The following is a 6,000-nucleotide window of genomic DNA, read 5'->3' on the forward strand; positions in this document are numbered from 1 at the left end:
TTCTCCCCTGTGGCTAGGCCCCAATGGCAGCTCTCCTTGTAGAGGTCCATCTTTAGTTTTTTTTTTAGATGAAGGTGCATCTTTAGTAGTAGCGCTGCAGTGCTGCTTCCATTGGAGTGGTCCATGGTCCATGCATGCAGAAATGGCCGGCTGTTGATCCGAAGCGTACATGAGTGAGAGCATCTCCAGCCGCGCCCCTAACAGGCCCCCCAGGCCCCTTTTTCGGCGCCGGCGCCTAAAAAATGGCCCAGTTGCGTCCCCATGAGCTTATTTTTCGCCGGTTAGGCCCGAAACTGGCTCCGACGGATCCAGGCCGAACCCGGCATGCTGGGGGCGCCCGGGGGCGCCGGAGCAATCATTTTTGGCACGAAAGAACGGTGGGCCTGCCAAGTCAGCGACCCCCGAGCCTCGTCGTCCTCATCGCCTCGGTTTCCCGCGGGGAATCAAAACCAAGGCTGCTGCCGGTCAGCCTTCCATTGATTCCTCATGGGCGGCGCGGTGCGACGACGCGCCCCCTTCCCGCCACGCGTACACACGTGTTGCCGCCCTCCGGCCGCTATAAAAGCCGCCCCTCCCTCGCAGGTGGAATCACCCGCCCGCAGCCCTCCTTCTCTTGTCGCCGATGCCCTCTCTCCTCGTCTCTCTATTGGGAACGTAGCATGCAATTTCAAAAAGTTTCCTACGATCACGCAAGATCTATCTAGAATATGCATAGCAACGAGAGGGGGAGAGTGTGTCCACGTACCCTCGTAGACCGAAAGCGGAAGCGTTAACTTAACGCGGTTGATGTAGTCGAACGTCTTCGCGATCCAACCGATCAAGCACCGAACGTACGACACCTCCGAGTTCAGCACACGTTCAGCTCGATGACGTCCCTTGAACTCTTGATCTAGCAAAGTGTCGAGGGAGAGTTTCGTCAGCACGACGACGTGGTGACGGTGATGGTGATGTGATCCGCGCAGGGCTTCGCCTAAGCACTACGGCAATATGACCGGAGGAGTAAACTGTGGAGGGGGCACCGCACACGGCTAAGAGAACAATTGATGTACTTTGGGGTGCCCCTGTCCCCGTATATAAAGGAGGGGAGGAGGCTAGCCCTAGGGGCGCGCCCAAGTGGGTGGGTGGGGGGGGGGGAACCGACTAGGACTCCTAGTCCTAGTCGCCCCCCTTTCCTTTCTTTCGGAGGGGGAAAGGCGAAGGAGAGGGAGAGGGAGAAGGAAAGGGGGCCGCGCCCCCTTCCCCTTGTCCAATTCGAACAGCCCATGGGGGGCACCCCTTGTGGGCTCCCCTCTCTCTCCCCTATGGCCCATGTTGGCCCATTACTTTCCCGGGGGGGGGGGGTCCGGTAACCTTCCGGTACTCCGAAAAATACCGGAAACACTCCGGAACCATTCCGGTGTCCGAATTCTATCGTCCAATATATCAATCTTTACCTCTCGACCATTTCGAAACTCCTCGTCATGTCCGTGATCTCATCCGGGACTCCGAACAATCTTCAGTCACCCAAACACATAACTCATAATACAAGTCGTCATCGAACGTTAAGCGTGCGGACCCTACGGGTTCGAGAACTATGTAGACATGACCGAGACACATCTCCAATCAATAACCAACAGCAGAACCTGAATGCTCATATTGGTTCCTACATATCCTACGAAGATCTTTATCGGTCAAGCCGCAATGACAACATACGTCATTCCCTTTGTCATCGGTATGTTACTTGCCCGAGATTCGATCGTCGGTATCTTCATACCTAGTTCAATCTCGTTACCGGCAAGTCTCTTTATTTGTTCCGTAATGAATCATCCCACAACTAACTCATTAGTCACATTTCTTGCAAGGCTTATCGTGATGTGCATTACCGAGACGGCCTAGAGATACCTCTCCGATACTCGGAGTGACAAATCCTAATCTCGATCTATGCCAACCCAACAAACACCTTCGGAGACACCTGTAGAGCATCTTTATAATCACCCAGTTACTTTGTGACGTTTGATAGCACACAAGGTGTTCCTCCAGTATTCGGGAGTTGCATAATCTCATAGTCAAAAGGAATATGTATAAGTCATGAAGAAAGCAATAGCAATAAAAATTAACAATCATTATGCTAAGCTAACGGATGGGTCTTGTCCATCACATCATTCTCCTAAAGATGTGATCCCGTTCATCAAATGACAACACATGTCTATGGTCAGGAAACTTAACCATCTTTGATTAACGAGCTAGTCAAGTAGAGGCATACTAGGGACACTTTGTTTTGTCCATGTATTCACACATGTATCAAGTTTCCGGTTAATACAATTCTAGCATGAATAATAAACATTTATCATGATATAAGGAAATATAAATAAGAACTTTATTATTGTCTCTAAGGCATATTTCCTTCACTCTCCCACTTGCACTAGAGTCAATAATCTAGATTACATTGTAATTATTCTAACACCCATGGAGTCGTGGTGCTGATCATGTTTTGCTCATGGAAGAGGCTTAGTCAACGGGTCTGCAACATTCAGATCCGTATGTATTTTGCAAATCTCTATGTCTCCCTCCTTGACTTGATCACGGATGGACTTGAAGCGTCTCTTACTGTGTTTGGTTCTCTTATGAAATTTGGATTCCTTCACTAAGGCAATTACTCCAGTATTGTCACAAAATATTTTCATTGGACCCGATGCACTAGGTATTACACCTATATCGGACTCGAAGCAGCTATCTACTCCGCTTCACACGTAGATCCCGCCACGACGCTCTGCTTGGAACTGCACCAACTAACAGCTCCACCTTTCAATATAAATACGTATCCGGTTTGTGACTTAGAGTCATCCGGATCAGTGTCAAAGCTAGCATCGACGTAACCATTTATGACAAGCTCTTTGTCACTTCCATAAACGAGACACATATCCTTAGTCCTTTTCAGGTATTTCAGGATGTTCTTGACCACTGTCCAGTGATCCACTCCTGGAGTACTTTGGTACCTCCCTGCTAAACTTATAGCAAGGCACACATCAGGTATGGTACACAGCATTGCATACATGATAGAACCTATGGCTGAGGCATAGGGAATGCCTTTCATTTTCTCTCTATCTTCTGCAGTGGTCGGGCATTGAGTCTGACTCAACTTCATACCTTGTAACACAAGCAAGAACCCTTTCTTTGACTGATCCATTTTGAACTTCTTCAAAACTTTATCAATGTATGTGCTTTGTGAAAGTCCAGTTAAGCGTCTTGATCTATCTCTATAGATCTTGATGCCCAATATATAAGCAGCTTCACCGAGGTCTTCCATTGAAAAATTTGTATTCAAGTATCCTTTTATGCTATCCAGAAATTCTATATCATTTCCAATCAACAATATGTCATCCACATATAGTACTAGAAATGCTACAGAGCTCCCACTCACTTTCTTGTAAATACAGGCTTCTCCAAAAGTTTAACCTGAGTATTCCTCACATGCAAAACTGTCTTGCACCCATTGTATGTGAACGTAGAGCTTATCACAGCCGATCATCACATGGTGTCTCGGCACGACGAACCGACGCAATGGTGCATACTCAGGGAGAACACTTATACCTTGAAATTTTAGTGAGGGATCATCTTATAATGCTACCACCATACTAAGCAAAATAAGATGCATAAAAGATAAACATCACATGCAATCAAAATATGTGACATGGTATGGCCATCATCATCTTGTGCCTTTGATCTCCATCTCCAAAGCACCATCATGATCTCCATCGTCACCGGCTTGACACCTTGATCTCCATCGTAGCGTCGTTGTCGTCTCGCCAACTATTGCTTCTACGACTATCACTAACGCATAGTGATAAAGTAAGGCAATTACATGGGGATTACATTTCATAAAAAAAGCGACAACCAGAAGGCTCCTGCCAGTTGCCGATAACTTTTACAAAACATGATCATCTCATACATCAAAATATATCACATCATGTCTTGACTATATCACATCACAGTATGCCCTGCAAAAACAAGTTAGACGTCCTCTACTTTGTTGTTGCAAGTTTTACGTGGCTGCTACGAGCTTCTAGTATGAACCGTTCTTACCTACGCATCAAAACCACAACGATTTTTCGTCAAGTGTGCTGTTTTAACCTTCAACAAGGAACGACTGTAGTCAAATTCGATTCAACTAAAGTTGGAGAAACAGACACCCGCCAGCCACCTTTATGCAAAACAAGTTGCATATCTATCGGTGGAACCGGTCTCATGAACGCGGTCATGCATGGTTGGTCCAGGCCGCTTCATTCAGCAATACCGCTGAATCAAAATAAGACGTTGGTGGTAAGAAGTATGACTATGATCACCCATAACTCATTGTGTTCTACCCGTGCATATCATCTACGCATAGACCTGGCTCGGATGCCACTGTTGGCAACGTAGCATGCAATTTCAAAAAAAAATTCCTACGATCACGCAAGATCTATCTAGGAGATGCATAGCAACGAGAGGGGGAGAGTGTGTCCACGTACCCTCGTAGACCGAAAGAGGAAGCGTTAACTTAACGGGTTGATGTAGTCGAACGTCTTCGCGATCCAACCGATCAAGCACCGAACGTACGACACCTCCGAGTTCAGCACACGTTCAAATTGATGACGTCCCTCGAACTCTTGATCTAGCAAAGTGTCGAGCGAGAGTTTCGTCAGCACAACGGCGTGGTGACGGTGATGGTGATGTGATCTGCGCAGGGCTTCGCCTAAGCACTACGACAATATGACTAGAGGAGTAAAATGTGGAGGGGGCACCGCACACGGCTAAGAGAACAATTGATGTGCTTTGGGGTGCCCCTGCCCCGTATATAAAGGAGGAGGGAAGAAGGCCGACCCTAGGGGCGCGCCCAAGTGGGGGGGGGGAAACCGACTAGCACTCCTAGTCCTAGTGGACCCCCTTTCTTTTCTTTCGGAGGGGGGAAGGGAAGGAGAGGGAGAGGGAGAAGGAAAGGGGGGCCGCGCCCCCTTCCCCTTGTCCAATTCGGACAGCCCATGAGGGGCACGCGCCACCCCTTGTGGGCTCCCCTCTCATTCCCCTATGGCCCATGTTGGCCCATTACTTTCCCGCGGGGTTCTGGTAACCTCCTGGTACTCCGAAAAATACAAGAAACACTCTAGAACCATTCCGGTGTCCGAATACTATCGTCCAATATATCAATCTTTACCTCTCGACCATTTTGAGACTCCTCGTCATGTCCATGATCCCAGACTCCGAGCAATCTTCGGTCACCAAAACACATAACTCATAATACAAATCGTCATCGAACGTTAAGCGTGTGGACCCTACAGGTTTGAGAACTATGTAGACATGACCGAGACACATCTCCGATCAATAACCACCAGCGGAACCTGGATGCTCATATTGGTTCCTACATATTCTACGAAGATCTTTATCGGTCAAACGGCAATGACAACATACTTCGTTCCCTTTGTCATCGGTGTGTTACTTGCCCAAGATTCGATCGTCGGTATCTTCATACCTAGTTCAATCTCGTTACCAGCAAGTCTCTTTACTCGTTCTGTAATGAATCATCCCACAAGCAACTCATTAGTCACATTGCTTGCAAGGCTTATCGTGATGTGCATTACTGAGAGGGCCCAGAGATACCTCTCTGATACTCGGAGTGACAACTCCTAATCTCGATCTATGCCAACCCAACAAACACCTTTGGAGACACCTGTAGAGCATCTTTATAATCACCCAGTTACGTCGTGACGTTTGTGTTGGGGAACGCAGTAATTTCAAAAAAATTCCTATGCACACGCAAGATCTATCTAGGTGATGCATAGCAACGAGAGGGGAGAGTGTTGTCCATGTACCCTCGTAGACCGGAAGCGGAAGCGTTATGACAACGCGGTTGATGTAGTCGTATGTCTTCACGACCCGACCGATCCTAGCACCGAAGGTACGGCACCTCCGCGACCTGCACACGTTCAGCTAGGTGACGTCCCACGAACTCTAGATCCAGCTGAGTGTCGAGGGAGAGCTTTGTCA

Source organism: Triticum urartu, chromosome 6A (assembly GCF_056163025.1).
Source record: "Triticum urartu cultivar PI428250 chromosome 6A, HENAU_Tu73, whole genome shotgun sequence".
Lineage (NCBI taxonomy): Eukaryota > Viridiplantae > Streptophyta > Magnoliopsida > Poales > Poaceae > Triticum > Triticum urartu.